At 43.8% G+C, this 16,054-nt stretch overlaps 1 protein-coding gene across 4 annotated transcripts in view; it reads right to left on the reverse strand.

The window, feature by feature from the left end:
* ddr1 (discoidin domain receptor tyrosine kinase 1) overlaps nucleotides 1-15,026 on the reverse strand; it is a 66,400-nt gene extending 51,374 nt beyond the window's left edge. For all 4 annotated transcript variants that reach the window (XM_084053705.1, XM_084053706.1, XM_084053704.1 and 1 more), the window contains exon 1: nucleotides 14,563-15,026. The gene's annotated coding sequence lies outside the window, so the exon portion shown is untranslated. The remainder of the gene's footprint in view (nucleotides 1-14,562) is intronic.
* Nucleotides 15,027-16,054: the final 1,028 nt, after the last annotated feature.

Raw genomic sequence — 16,054 nt, forward strand, 5'->3', positions numbered from 1 at the left:
AGTCAGTCAGTGCAAACCTGGCGAGGCCTCACCATTAGCTACGCGCACTCGCCTCCCTGCCTACAGAGTGGCCCGACGCTGGCACCAAGCACCAACATTCACCCCTCCTTTCTACTTTTAGAAGTTGCCTATGATGTAAGGCTGTCTGTGACTGTCTCACTGTAAATGGCCCGCTGTCCCGTGTGCAGTCCAGCGACGTGTGAAGTCTAGCAAGGAGGCCAGATAGAGCGGCAGTCTGATTGACTCAGACATGACGAATGACCACCGGGGAGTGGGAGAGGAGTCAGCGCTTTGATTTGGATTTCCTGTTAGGGAGCTGGCAAAGGAGTCAAACCAACAGCGCCAACCAAGACCTAAGTATGAATGAATCACTTAAATTAAGTAGTAAGTATAGTATGACCTAGATAGATAGATTCAAATTAAGTAGTAAGTATAGTATGACCTAGATAGATAGATAGATAGATAGATAGATAGATAGATAGATAGATAGATAGATAGATAGATAGATAGATAGATAGATAGATAGATAGATAGATAGATAGATAGAGCATTATACAAGTGCAAGTTCACCCATTGACACACTGATGGCTCAGGAAACCATGCAAGGTACCAACCTTCAGTAGTCTCAAGGACAGTTCGAGACCGGAAACCGGAAACCTTCCGGTTCCGAAACAGCCACTCTATTGTACCTACAGTAGTATAGTACAGCATAGCACAGCATGGTGTGGTATAGTCAAGTGTAGTATGGTATAGCATAGCACAGCACAGCATGGTGTGGTATACTATAGCATGGTATAGTAATACAGCCCAGTATAGTATTTTATGACTATGACAGTTACTTAAGAGATGGCACATAAATAGATGCATGAATCTGTCACTCTGTCGTTCACATGTTGCCACAGATACACCAGTCATTCATGACAGATGTCCACCAGGGGATGAGGGGGGCTCTGTGCTCTTTGTTTAGGATTTCCTGTCAGTGCTGAGGGAGACGAGTCCCCTCTGAAAAGGAAGTGTGTTTTTCCCCAACACTTTCAAGGGTCGTGATAGCGTCAGCCACGGAAACGATGCTGTTTTTCCTGAGTAGGAGCTAGTGTGTGTGTGTGTGTGTGTGTGTGTGTGTGTGTGTGTGTGTGTGTGCGTGTGCGTGTGCGTGGTTGTTGTTAGTGGAAGTGCTGGTCCCCAGGCCCTAGTCTTTCCATGTCTCCATAACGAACCTGCTTCAAAAGTAAAGCTGTAAAGTTGGGTTGGCAGCGCTGTCATCCATCATCTCCAAAGAATTTCCTATGACCTTCTTTCAAGTCTCCTTCATTACAAACATTAGGATTTGGGTGTAATGTTTCCATGGCTGTGACTAACACACTACCTCACTATATCCACTGTTGTAAGGAGACCAGACAACCAGTGGCTCATTTATCTCTACTGAAACTAAAGTACGATTGTGTATTGACAAGTTTGTCCCAGCTGGGGTAATGACAGGTTTCCTGCACCAGTCTCATGTTTGTTTGGTTATTGATTGTATTCATTGTTATATTATAAGTTTGAACATAAATGGCTGTTCTAATGCCTAGCACGATGCACTGATGAGCATCTTATCTTGCACGTTACTAGTTGAGTGTTAATGAGACTTGCTCAAGTGATGTGTTCATGTGTAGCCTTGAGGAAAATAAACACTTTAACTGAGTGACCTGAGTCAAGAGAGGCTGTGTGCTGAGTCAGCACACTGACTCACATGTGTGAGGTGTCATACTATGGTATAAAAGTGAAAACATGTAGTTATTACTCAGACACACTGATTAGTTCTCTGGGCATCTATGAGCTGTCAGGAAGGCATGGGTGGGGTGGGGAATGATGTCCTTCTAGTACAGCTCATAACAGCACAGTACACATTTTTCTTCTCTTTTTTTGGATACCAGTCTGTTTTCAGCTTCACTCAGCTGATGGCTGCTCAGATGGTTAAGATGAGCGTTCAGGGGGAGCAGTTAGGGCTTTATTGTCTTGCTCAGGGACACTTCAACACATAGACCGGTGCCAGGAGGCAAACCGGTGACCTTCTGATTAACAGACGACCTCCCTACCCACTAAGCATTGGCCGCCATTAAATCAGGTCTTTCATCTACATTTTCGCTTATCGTCGACAAAAGAAAAATGACATACTGTACATGGAATCAAACTTCCCAAAACAATGGCTGCGGACTATTATTATAGTTGTTGTTATTATTGTTGTTTTTGTCATTAGTTATTATTGTTATTGTTCATCTTTGTATGAATAATAATAATGCATCCTCTCCCCTTCTCTCCTCTGCTCCTTCTCTCCTCTGCTCCTCTCTCTCTGTCTCTGTCTCTCTCTCTCTCTTTCTTTCTCTCTCTCAACGAACCCATCACGGTCGAAGCAGATGGTCGCCCACCCTAGAGCCTGGTTTTGCTCAAGATTTCCCCCTGCTAAGGAGGAGTTTTGCCACTGTGGCCAAGTGCTTGCTCAGGCGTGAAACGTTGGTTTCTGCTCTAGTCAACATGTAAAGTATCTTGAGACAACTTGTTTTGTTTTGGCATTTGGCATTGTAAGATTGAATTGAATTGAAATATCCATGAGGTGCAAGCAAGCGTTGGTCTCAAAACTGAAAGCACAGCCTGGGCTGTTAGTCACACACGCTTGCTTCATGATTAACTCATGGCCATCTACACACACAATGCCAGTTCCATGAGTCAGGGGAGCTGTATGCTACTGCTACTGGTCCTAACAGTAAGTCAGCTGGTCGTACACCTGCGTGTCATGCTGCTTGTGAATAGCTGGAAGTGTCGGTCAGGACTGTGGAATCTCAATGGGGTTGAGTATAATCACACTAGGATGAGGACGGAAGAGATAAGAGAACAGAAAGGATAAGTCACGGGCTGAGGAGAGCTGAGGGAAAACTCTACGACAGTGGCAGGGAACCAGCCCCGAATTGAGCCACAATTTCACTAAAAGGCAAAAAACTAGAGTAAACATCCTTGAGTTCGAGAGTGATTGAAGACGCTCTGTGGGGGGTGTCAAGAGATGAAAGAGGTAAGATAAGAGTAGCGGAGAGAAGGAGAAAAGAGAGGGAGGGAGATAATAAGTGAAAGAGATGGTGTTACTGACATACAGAGATAGAGCGAGGAATTGAGAGTGGGAAAGAAAGAAGGGGAAAAGAGAGAGAGAGAAGGGGGAGGAAGAACGGAGTGCAGAAGAAATTGAATAGCATGGCTCTTTACTGAGTGAGGACTGACTCATTAAGGACAACTCTCTGCTCTCCAAAAGAAAAAAAAAGAAAAAAAAAACAGAAACTACAACTACAGTAAGTGCCTGCTAGCTCAGTCACAGCATGGCAGCACTACAAAGTAGCAGTGTGTGCAACAACACAGCCCCTTAACAGCTCCCATTCCCCGGCAACTAACGTGACACATTTACATAATAACAGTCATGAATTCAGGCTTAGGGGGAGTGTGGCAAGGGTAAAAAATGGCTGTAATAAACCTAGATTCATTACCGCGCAGCTTAGCCAAGTCGCTATCAATCATAACCAAGAGGGAAAATGCCCTTGTCTCCTACCCACCTCCCTGCTTTTCCCTGGACCCCTACTCCCTGTCAATTTTGGAAATAGGCCCTCTTCGTCCTCTCTATCGAGCATGAACTGCAGCATTACAGCGATGGCACATTCTTCAGCATACATGCACCGCAGACAGGAACCAATTGGTGATTCGTCACCAGAGGTGGGAGTTAGGCCATCAACTGGCCAGATAAAAATATGTGGCAGCACAGTGTGTCAGGAAGCATACCCAATTTTGGTGTCAAAATGTTCATTTCCTTTGTTTTCGGACTTGAAATTGATTTATATTTGTACTGTAGCTATAACAGTAGGTTGTTAATGTAGGACACATTGTATTAGTAGCCGTATTGGTATGTGACTGTGTACATAGACACTGTCCTTGAGCTAATCCATTTTAGTCTAAACAGGTTATTATCTACAAGTAATGGAAAAGCATAAATACATATATAGCCTATATATGATTGAGATTTCAGTTCCTTCTTGCTTTTTCTCACCATCAGTTCATTGTCGGCTGGAAAGGTCTTGAATTTATTTGTGGTTTGTCACTGTCTTTCCAAGTTCCATTTCTTTGCCATCACTACAGTTGTTGCTGATGAGAGTACATTTTTGACACGACATGACGTAAAAATGTATATTCTTTGACTCTGAGGAAGACGCAAGTGGAAACGTCAGGCACCGCTGCAAAATAATAAATACGTGCAGACCAGTCGAGTGCTCCAGCATTTTATTTGGGTAGTCTCTCTTGAAGTGCCCAGGTATTATTCTCTCTGATTCAGGTTGTCCCGGTTGAACACACAGACGAGCCCTTCTACCTTCAACTGGGTGAAGCGCGCTGGACTTCTCTTTGCAAAAAGAATTATGCCTAAAATGCCGGGACATTGTATGTCTTTTGTGACTCTCTTCCTGAACTCAATCTCAATACTGCTGTCTCGTTAACTGTGGTTGAAAAATAGTTGCAGCGAGCCTGGTACTAAACAGGCTGGCAACACACTTGAACCAATGATATGCTACCAGTCAGGACATGCTGTGTCAATTCAATTCACGCTGCGCATCTCCCCTGATATGATTCACTGGGATTCACATTCAAACCAGCAAACCTGAGCGTGATTAGTATAGATATAGTTATAGTATAGCATAATATACTATATATATTACACTATCGTTGCATTCTATTCTACGGAAATAAATTCACATAAACTTGACAAATATCTTGTCTTAATCTTAGTGTTGTTAGCAGCTTTGGGAGCTGACAAGAGCCATAGTAAGTTGTCTACTTTTAAGCCGGTAAATCCGTGACGCCATATATCTCCCCACATACTGTAAGGTAGCAGAGACACACTTGTCTGTCAGAGTCTGGTGCTTTCCCATGGGAAGCTAGTTTAAACTCCAACAAACTGCCACAGCCGGCAGGTTTCGGTTCTCACGGCTCAGAGCTCCTCCATGACACGCATGGAGGAGCATTGCCTATATTGTACACACAGTTAAATTACTTGACTTGACTTGTCAGTACACGTACACTCTGGGAAGTGTACATTGTGTCTCTCCATATTGCTATATGTAACCCATTTGAACTGGTAAAAGCTTAAGTTCACTTTCCAACTTTCTAATTAATATAGATATCTTTTTGTCACCTTGTAATGGTCCAAGTTACCTGGTGCTTACAATTTAACCTGTGCACCATCGGCAAAGACATGAACTGCAGTGACAAGGAACTTCTAGAGCAGGGGTGGGCAGCCTGTTTGGACACATGGTCACTTAGCCATTTCCCAAGGCTGGCGTGCTCACCCACTGCCAGACAGTGATTGCGTTTGTCTTATTATAAGGCTGCTAATTAGAATAACTCGGAAGAAATAATCACCATTTGGGCGTTTGGCCCATTCCTACGCTCTGTGAAAGGCCCCCGTACTCCCCATACAATGCTGGGTGTCCTCCTTCTGTCCACATAACCTTTTAGTGATCTTGTACATAATGTACGCAATGTACAGTAGTACATTGTACCAGATGTAGTCAACAATATAGTTTTATTTTTGAAAAGCAGAAGTCATTAGAGAATGTGTTACGATTGTGTTATTCAATTATGAAAACAACCAACAAACAATTTGTTTGAATGAATTACTTCAAACAAATTGACAGTATAGGTGTGCCTATAAACAATGCTGTGAGTTATGCCCTCATCTCCCACAATAAAAATGTATAACTACAAAATCCAACCGACATCCGACGTAAGTTGGAACATTGTGTGTGATTGCTCTGACACTCGATGTGCTCGTGATATTGTTGTATTTGCGCAATCAGTCAGCAACATACCATTTTTAAGAAAGGTACTTCGTAGTTCGTACTCCATCTGTTTTCTCCATCATTGCAGTTTCACACCCATGCCCCTCAGTCAGGAAATAAACAACTGTCTACTGTAGTACCTCATCTGTGTCAATGATTACATATATAACTATATAAAGTTACAACAAAGTATGCAACCATACAAACATAGAAAGTCAATAATGAGAGAAAAGCTTTATGCACATCAAACGATAATGGTTAAATGGTTGTTTTTGATCAATTCATGATTGATCACCTGGTAGATAAAAAAGGTGGTTGTCCACCATTAATCTAGAGCTTAGAGGTTGAGCCTAGCTGTTAACACTCATGAGCATCTTTCACAGGTATGAGGAACGTAGTAGCTCTCTAGTAGCATTAGCATGGTAATATGATAGGGGAGGCTGCAGTAAAATGTGTACGTGTGTAAAATGGTGAGTTTACCCTATGACCCGTAGGTATTTTACACATGGTATAGTCAGAGTTAAATGAACATTATGTGGATCTGTGCTGCTAGCTGTGCAGTTCTGACTGATTCATATACAATAGTGTACAGTATGTGTATTGTCCTACACATCTTTTGTGTAAAATCTTTGAGTGTTCATGTTTTGTTTCTTCAACCATTATGTCCACGACCCGGCAAACATTTGAATCAAATTGAAGTGAAGTGCCAACTGACAACGTATAGGTGCGTTTTAGAACAGTGGTGTGACAGCAAAGCCACAGACCAAGTCTCTGAATTCAATTTACACCACCCTCACACTACCACCTGTCACAGCAATGATGGTGTGTGTGTGTGTGTGTGTGTGTGTGTGTGTGTGTGTGTGTGTGTGTGTGTGTGTGTGTGTGTGTGTGTGTGTGTGTGTGTGTGTGTGTGTGTGTGTGTGTGTGTGTGTGTGTAAGAGAGGGGGGGGTGAGAAAGGAAAGGCATGTGACAGCACTGTGCTACTCTCACAATGAGCAGAGAGAAAACAACCTGATGATGATGGCAGAGACAAATCAGAGAGACAGACACAGACACAGACAGATATATAGAGAGAGCAGAAGTAAACACACAGACAGGTGGATACAGAGACAGTGTGTGTCACAGTCAGAGAAAAAGAGAGAGCGATATTACAGATGGGGAGCGACTGGGACAATGACAGGAACGTCTGTCATTGTATACTCTAACACCCATTTTCTGCCATTATATCACTACTATTTCAGAAAAGGAAGCAACTTTTTTCAACAGCCATGCCACGAGAGAGAGAGGGGGGGGGGGCGGGTGCGAGAGAGAGTGAGAGAGAGTGAGAGCGAGGCTGGAAGAATAATGCACAGCAAAATTAAATTATTTGTCTGACTCAGAAATACAGAGTAGTGTGAAACGAAGACAGTCATTGCCGGCAGGAAGGTGAGAATTATTCAGCGAGGGACCAGCTATCGGAACGGAGAGAGCGTCGGAAAGTGAGAAGTAGGGAGAAGGGAATGGCTTGGGGGAGAAAAAAAGAAAGAGGGAGAGATCAGGTCAAACTGGAATGTGTTGACTGAGACTCAGCATTTTGAGTCAAAGTGAGAGAAACAGAGCCTCACTGCCTTTCCGTCTTAATGGATGAGGGCTCACACTATAATACACAATGATAGTATATCAAAAATAAAACACACTCACACAGGAGGTCTTTGTGCACGGTGTGCAGAAATAAACGCAAGCTCTCCTAAGTGACATCGTGACCTGACTAACATGATGTATGACTCTATGAGACACACACACATGCACAAACACTCAGTTACACAAACACACTCGCGCATGCACACATACACACACGCCCATACACTCCTACCTATATGCCCATACACACACACACACACACACACACACACACACACACACACACACACACACACACACACACACACACACACACACACACACACACACACACACACACACACTCTTACCTATCCGCCCATACACACACCCTCCCATATACACTATTAATCATTATGAGGACCCTCAGGCTTGGGCTGATACTTCTAACCACCTTTGTGCCCCCCCCCCCTCCCCAAACCCCCACATCACCACAACCCCCCGTCTTCCCTTCAGCAACCACCAGCCTCCTAAAAGCAGCTAAATTACACTTATGAACAGACGCACCAGCTTCCTGGTCTTAATGCAGTCCCTCCCAAACCCCTGCAAGCCAAACATCAGTGACGTCCACACACACTCCCCTCAACAGACAACACTCATTTACTGTACGTGAAAGGAACACAAATTAGAAAAGAAGGAAAAAAAGAAAAGAAAAAGAAGCTTTGATGTTATTTAATTTTTCCCACCTTTCCATCTCTCTCTCTCTCTCTCTCTCTCCTTCTAACAAGGGTTCAAAAGCTTTAGAGTTTGCCGGAAGCCATGAGTAATTACTGGTGGTGTACGGTATGGTACCATATTATGAGACATGAGAGTTTACTAGCTGACTGGGGTAGAAAACACTGCTGGGAGGTGAGATTTGAACAGAGAAACATCAGGGAGAGAGAGAGAAATGTGGGGGTAAATGTGGTGGTGTTGGGGGGTCTGGGGCTGGTCTAGGCTTTTTAGAGTTTGTGATCATTTCCCTCTCTTACAAAGCTCTTCAACTTGGATTCCAAAATTGATACGTTAAGGCAGTGGTTACCAACCAGTGACAAATAAACCCATCTATTCTCTTTATTTTTGGTCCCTAGGGGAATTTGAGAAGCTTGCAACGGGTAAGTGGAAAGTTTGGGGATTTATTGCAATCTATTTCCAAAATGATAAGAAAATATCCCAAGTCATTTCATAAGCCCATTGCTAAAATGGTATGATGCAACTAGTTCCGCCCTGGCAGATGTCACCTGTTACATTAATATGTGCAGACGCAATCACGCCTGTCAAAACCAATCCATAAATAGTCAAATCTGCAGAATTCTGCACTCAACCAACAAGCGCATCAATCATGTAAAAAAAAAAACGAAACTGTCACTCCAGATTTAAGTTCGGGGTTGACAATAGACACTGTGTTTTCTTTGTGGGTAAGTAAACTGAGCTAAGGAATTGAAAGTCTACAGTGAGACACTTAATGGAGATGTGCTGTTAGCTTTGGTCAACCAAGTGGAATTCCCATTGTGTGACAACTGAGAGTTTGCTTTTATGTCATCATACTCAGGGTGAGGATGAGGGATGAGGGTGTGATGTAAGAGCAAAATGGCGGCAGTGTGATTATTACAGTTTGGGATTGCCGATCCTTGCGAGTTAGAAAGTTATACCGTATGTCATATGTTATGGGAGCGTGAATCCTTCCTGTCTGCTCTCAAGCAGGTACTAATCTACAATGTATGAGGGGATGGGAGGAAGATGAAATGGTACAGGTACTTCAAAGGGAACAGAGAGCGAGGGAGTGATCGAAGATGAAACCAGAGAACTTGTGTTACAAGTAAAGACATATGAGAGGAAGAGAAAGAGACAGAGAGAGAGAGAGAGAGAGAGAGAGAGAGAGACAGAGAGAGAGAGAGAGAGAGAGAGAGAAGGAGAGATTGCCAGAATGATCAATTATGGCAACAAAGGTATGCTGGATGACATGGAGAGAGGGAGGGAGGGATGGAGGCTATAGGAGGTGGAGAACAGAGGGTTAGAAAGAGTGGCTGGGGCTTATTAGCTGGGAAGTGGAGGGGTGCTATAGGAGAGTGGGGACTGGGAGTTCTATATAATGAACATGGGTGTGCCATGGCTGAGTGGGAAGCGCTAAGGTAGAGTGGGTGGTGCTATAGGGGAGTAAGGGGTTCAAAGGAGAGTGGGGTGTGCTATAGGAGAGTGACAGAGTGCTATAGTAGAGTAGGGGGCGTACTACACGAGAGTGGGTCAATGCAATAGGAGAATGGGTGGTGCTAGTATATAGGACAGTGGTGGCGTGCCATAGGAGAGTGGGGGAGTGATGGGTTGGCGATGGGAAATGAAGAGAACGGTAATCAAACAAGAGTTCAAAAGTGGCGTTCAAGGGTCACATCTCCTTAAGCTGTCTGTGCAGGTGCCTCCAACTGCCTGATGGATGTGGGATTCTCGCTGGACATGTGACAGAGCACGGGAGGACCACAGCTGAGGAGTCTGGCTGTCTAGACGAGGGAGTAAGTATAACTGGTTTAATGTGAGACAATAAACAATTTACTCCTCCATTCAATCAGTAGAATCTCTTTTCTTTAAAAGGATGCTCTCTGTGTTTGAGACAGAGCATCTGACGAGTAACTGTGTCATGTTTTCACGGTTATTGAATTCTTCCTAGTCTGGGCTGCCGGTGTTCTTCCACTTACTGTCTGTCGGGAGCCAATTAAAGTGAAAAAATAAAATACAAAACTTGGGAGAAAGTTACTTTCCTATACCGTGCAAGAGTATCATTGGACTAACTTTATTGTCCAAGGATGCTCGAACCATGTTGAACCTGCCTTTCAAAACGTGTACAGAGGTCCAGCCATGTGTGAGTCTTTTCAACATGATCAACAAGCGGTAAAGGAACACAAAAGGACACAGAGTCAAGTCACAGAGCGTGTCTTTCTCCAGTGTGTCAGAACAATGACCCAGATAGAGGACAACAGACTGGGTTCAATCATTAACCAGACCTGGCCAGCCATCAAACTGTTAGTTCCCATGGAGGAGAGCTCAGGAGACTGGACCAAACAATCTCAAACAGCAATGTTACACACTCTGCATGTGTGCGAATGGGTCTGTGTTTGTGTAAGCAAAAATCTGCATCGCATAAAGAAGAGGAGCATACAATACTGTGAAACCTCATTCATTCTTTCCCCTCTATTAGTCAGCAACAAAAACAAAGTAGGCAACACATCATTTCTGGGCAGCGGCTCTGGGCCTTGTCGGAAGGGAGTGAAACAAATAACCGCGGACAGTTTCATGGACACTGGTAGAACACGTGCTAATCCATAACGTTGACTGCAATAAGGCCCTAGCTATTGAACACAACAAATTATTTGCCTTCTCCTGCCAGCACAAGGCCCAATCAATACAAGACAAGTCCCAAAATGTCTACACACACAATAATATAGTCTCATGGGGGTTGTCTGGTGGCTCAGCCAGTTAGTGTACTGGCCATATTGTTGCTGTCGGTCAGAAACCTCATATGTCCATATTTCAACGTTTGTTATGTTTTTTCAAAGATTAATGTCCTGCTTCATTGTACAAGACTGTCACACGAAAGTAGCGAAAATAGCCGATCTACAAGGGTTGCAAATGCGATGTGTTGTGCGTTTGTAGATCTGCTATTTAAATTAATATTACTGTTTTTTTTAAGTGGTTAAGTGTGTCCGTAGGTTTTATGAATATTGAACCAATGAAAAGTATTAACAAAAGCTTGTGACTACATAATAACTACATTGGATCAATTGGAAGTTGGAACACAGGTTATTTTTCCATTTCCTGAAAATTAACAGTTTTAGACATCCATGGTCGATATGCTCAAGAGGACCCAAGTTCGAATCCAACTCCCATCATATCTTGCATGTCTCTCCTCTTTCTTGAGATTATATTATATATATTGTTACATCTTGTGTACAAGTACATAATGAGTAAAATAAGCTACCATCGATTTTCCATCTCTCTATACTCTCTAAAAGTCTGAATAAAGCATAAAATGCCAACAAATCATTTAAATTATACTCACATAACTAGTCCCAAAGTGAGCGCATGTACAGTGTGCTCTTCTCTGTGTCTGCTCTACGCAGCTGACTGAAGACAGCTACGCGAGGCCAATGGTCCTTGTGGGACTCTGGGGGGTCAATTAGCATGCAAATGCCCATTAGACGGGGCTCGGCAGGCAGGTCAGCGTTCGCCCAGAGGGACTGTCTAACCGACACTCATTGCTTCCACTCTCAATGTGCCCCCGATGCTGCAGAGCACAAAAAGGGGAGGGACGTGCAGCAAGAATGGGCTTTTATTGCCTCACTATCTATTGGCAAATACCACAGGCAGTCCAGCAAAGCAGCCCCTCCACCACCACCCCTTCATCCAAACAACAACGAACAATGCAGTGACTACCCTAGAGTGCCATCCCTTCTGCCCCTGGCCCGCCCCACCGCCACCATCAGATAAACGCACCCATTTATTTTATCTGATGCTTTTACCCACTGGCAAAAAGACGATGGATGACCCCCCACCACCCTAAACCATACAGTTTATTCTCCTCTGCACCCAACGTATAAGAAGTAGGTATGTAATAATAATAATAATAATTGAGGTATTTGTCACTGAATTTGCCTATATGTGTCCTGCATTTAACCCATCCTAAGTATCAGGAGGAGCAATGGGCACTACCCTGGGAGCACATAGCCGGGGCCGGGACGTGAACCTTCTGTTTTCCCAGGTGGTCTCTCTACCCATTCAGCTATGGCCGCCCATGCAAATGTGCATTCTCTTGCTCTCGCCTTTCTGACGCACATACGCACGCAACCACACATGCACAAATGCCTACTCTGGCTGCTTGGAAAGTATGACAATGTCATAGCATAAACATCACTTCATATCTGCGTTATTACATCCTCGGTGGGTACACAGCAAAATCCTGAGTGCTGTAAAAATTGACAATACCCAGGGTTTTAATTAATGTGTACTCAACTGTATTGGATCGAATTGTGTACATTCCACTTCAGCACATGATGATTCCATTATCACCACCTCCTTTCAGTCTAATCCCACCACAAAGCGAGGACAAATGTTTCTTCCTTTTATGCACTGCTTTTTAAAGTCCAGATGCTTTGGTGAGCCAGTGAGAGCGAGGCACAATGTTTTCTGTATCAACACAGTCAATGCTTCTGTCCTGACAGACTTGTTCTGGTGACTGATCGACTTCCACTGGAGAGCCATCCAACATGCAGACTCACTCACATGCACACACTACTAACTAGACAAACTATATGACACACACACACACACACACACACACACACACACACACACACACACACACACACACACACATACACACACACACACGGCCAGAGGTTTATTCCACAGGGAGGAAACTAGAGCAAGTCTTGACCTGTTTGAGGTCACCTGCCGTGCAGTAGGGTCACCGGGTTAATAACCGCTCCATGTTCCGTCCTGGTGTGATAATGGACACCTGGGCGAGATGAGGTCATCACAAACATCGTCCATTTTATTGACCCATTCATCTAACCGTTAAACCATAGTTTATACTAGAGTATTTCTTTAAGACTTGGCCTCCCCGAATAATTTATTGTGTTAAACCCAACAGACTTCTTGGTGTGTGTGTGTGTGTGTGTGTGTGTGAGTGTGTGTGTGTGTGTGTGTGTGTGTTCTTAACAGACTAGAGAGGGCAATGTATAGTTTAGAATTCTACAAGGTTATATCACATATGTAGTTAAATAGGGAATAACTTTTGACAAGTTTAAACCAAACCCACATTGCGATGTTGGAGTCGTTGTCAACAGTTTGTTTAAATGTTTCTTGGAGTGGAGAGAATGATTATACAGTACAGGAGTAGCCTACATAAACGGCGAAGCATATAAGTGTCAAATTAACTTAAATTATAGACTGTCAATACATACAATATCAATCAACGGCTATGGCTATGACCTATGAATAACGTAGCTCAAATCTAAAGGGTCCACCTTCTTCTCAGTCTTGGAAAGCTTTTTAAAATGATTCTCCACTATGGTTCATTTTGTAACTGTCTGAAGTTATCAGGGTGTCCTTGAAAAAGAGAGCTTGCTATCAATGGGCTTCCCTGAATAAATAAAGGAAAAAGAAAGAAAGAAAGAAAGAAATAAGTGAGGTGGACATGCAATGCAACTGAACTGAACCAGGGATCATCAATATGTCCGTAGCCTACACATGGACACATGGAAAAGACTTGTGGCAAATGTTAGATTTTGGTTTTTTTTACGCAACATTATACTGTTGTATTATAATGTTATGTAAAATCTAAATAAGAATCTTATTTTGATCATAAGACCCAATTACTGAATATCAGTCTCCAGGTTTTCTTCAAAATATGTATGACACTGATTTACTCTGACTCTATGGCACATTAGGAGTCCAACTAGTACAGTGGTTCTCAAACTTTTTATTTTCAAGGACCCCATAACTCTGAGAGTGTACAAATGGAACCAAATGGACCCGTAAATGGTCCCGTAGGATCCATTTAGTTCCATTTGTACACTCAGACCTATAATGGTCCATTTGGACCACCTTCAAGGAATGCCGAAGGTTCCTCAACCCACTTTGAGGACCACAGCACCAGTAGTTTATAGGGCTATAGCTCTGTTTCTGGTGATATTTGTATGTCCATGGCAAAAATAGAATTTTGACAAACAAGTCCACCACAAGCACAAGACGGCATGGCGATGAACCCTGAACTGAACCATACAAACAGGCGCAACGTTACACCTCCTCGCTGTGAGCCTCTCTCTCTCATGGCCGGGCTCCAAGCAGCCAGCCGTCCCCAACTGACAGCGAGACTTGAAGACGCCAAGCCACAAGCCAGGCAGGCAGGCAGGCAGGCAGGCAGGCAGACAGACAGACAGACAGATAGATATACACACTACAGACAGATAGACTGAAATACCATAACAATAACCAAGCAATGGCAGGAAGCCAATGGTCAAGCTTAAGTTACAGTGAAATGGAGTGTGTGGGTGGAACGGATTGAATCAAAGTGTCACCACTTACCTAACATACGCTTTTATAGAAAGTGTGTTTTGAAGTCCGTCCCGGCGCCGACTTTAGTTCGACTCTGTGGCAGGAATAAAACAGTGCTTCTTGTCCCTATTCTACAAATAGGCTAAAACAGAGTTTCTTCTTGTTTTCCTGCAGCTGTCCTTCAAAACATTCAGCCCACTGAGCGTCTCTGTAATCCACACGGGCACACACACACACACACACACACACACACACACACACACACACACACGCACACACACAACAGTTGCTGCGCTGGGCTCGAGCGCGCGGCTGTGCGTTTTAGTTAAAACAGTTATTTAAACAAAAAATACTCCGAAAATGTTTCGCCTACGCGCTGTACAGTGACACCCGCGTCCTAACGTCCAAACTGTCAGCTTTGAAATAGTATAACTATGTATAACTAACTAATAAGTAAAGAAACACAGCAGCGCGTGAGACCGGTCGCTCGGTGGTCCCTCTGTGTTGTTTAGCACGAGCGCTCCGCGCTGCTCCAACCTCCGCCGGCCCACCAGGTGCTCATTAACATAACTGCACTGGCTGTGGCCAATCACGACGCGGAGCAAGGTGCCTGTTTGGATATCCGACCAGGCGAACCGCCCAATAGGAGCCCCTCATGGGCGGGACCGGTGACCTTAACAACACACTTGTTAGGAGGAAATTCAATGTGATCCCATTGGGAGAGAATGGGGTTTTTATTTGTAAAGGAGCGGCGCTGCGGTGAGACTCGGGGAGCAGGACATATGATACACGGACAGGATGCATGACTTATTTCAGCCTATTACTCCCCGCATGTAACGAAATGTTTCTCTCCTGTTTGAAACTCGATTCACGGGGGATGGGGGGAGTGGGGCTGTGCTTTATTTCGAAACTAATTCTGGATTCAGGACTTTTTTCTTTTCTTTCCTTTTTTTGTATAAAGCCAGGAGTCTCCAGACTCATCAATATATATTCTTATATACATTTTACTGGTCAGTATTTCAATCTGTCCTCACTTCTTTCATCCACTTATGACAGCTTTTGGACAGTGCATTGCCATTGCATGTAGACCTTTCAGGATCCTGTCTTTGTGTTTAACTCTGAAGTCAAAGTGAGTTTATTACAGAGCACCTTCTGTGTAACTGTATACCATTAGTGCCCTGGGCTGTAATGACTCAGATTGAAGGGTTCCTATCCTCCTCAAACACGCTGCAGTGTGCTGGGCCACAGACAGCATGGTGGTACGTTCCCTTCCACAAACACAGGCCAGGATAGAATCACACCACACCATAAGCTTCCTCTCCAATGCCTTCTATATGCTGCTGACTCCTTCTCTGCTTTCCGTTGCTTATTTCACAAACACTAAAAAGAGAAAGGACTGCCCACTCTCTTTACAAAACAATACAGACATCATGGCATCCTTGGGCAGGGCAAATGTAAAAATACTAAATAATATCAAGTGTGTGTGTGATATGAATGAAAAAATCCCTCCAAGTCGGCCATC

The sequence above is a fragment of the Gymnoscopelus microlampas genome (genome assembly GCF_963454915.1).
Source record: "Gymnoscopelus microlampas genome assembly, chromosome: 3".
Taxonomy (NCBI): domain Eukaryota; kingdom Metazoa; phylum Chordata; class Actinopteri; order Myctophiformes; family Myctophidae; genus Gymnoscopelus; species Gymnoscopelus microlampas.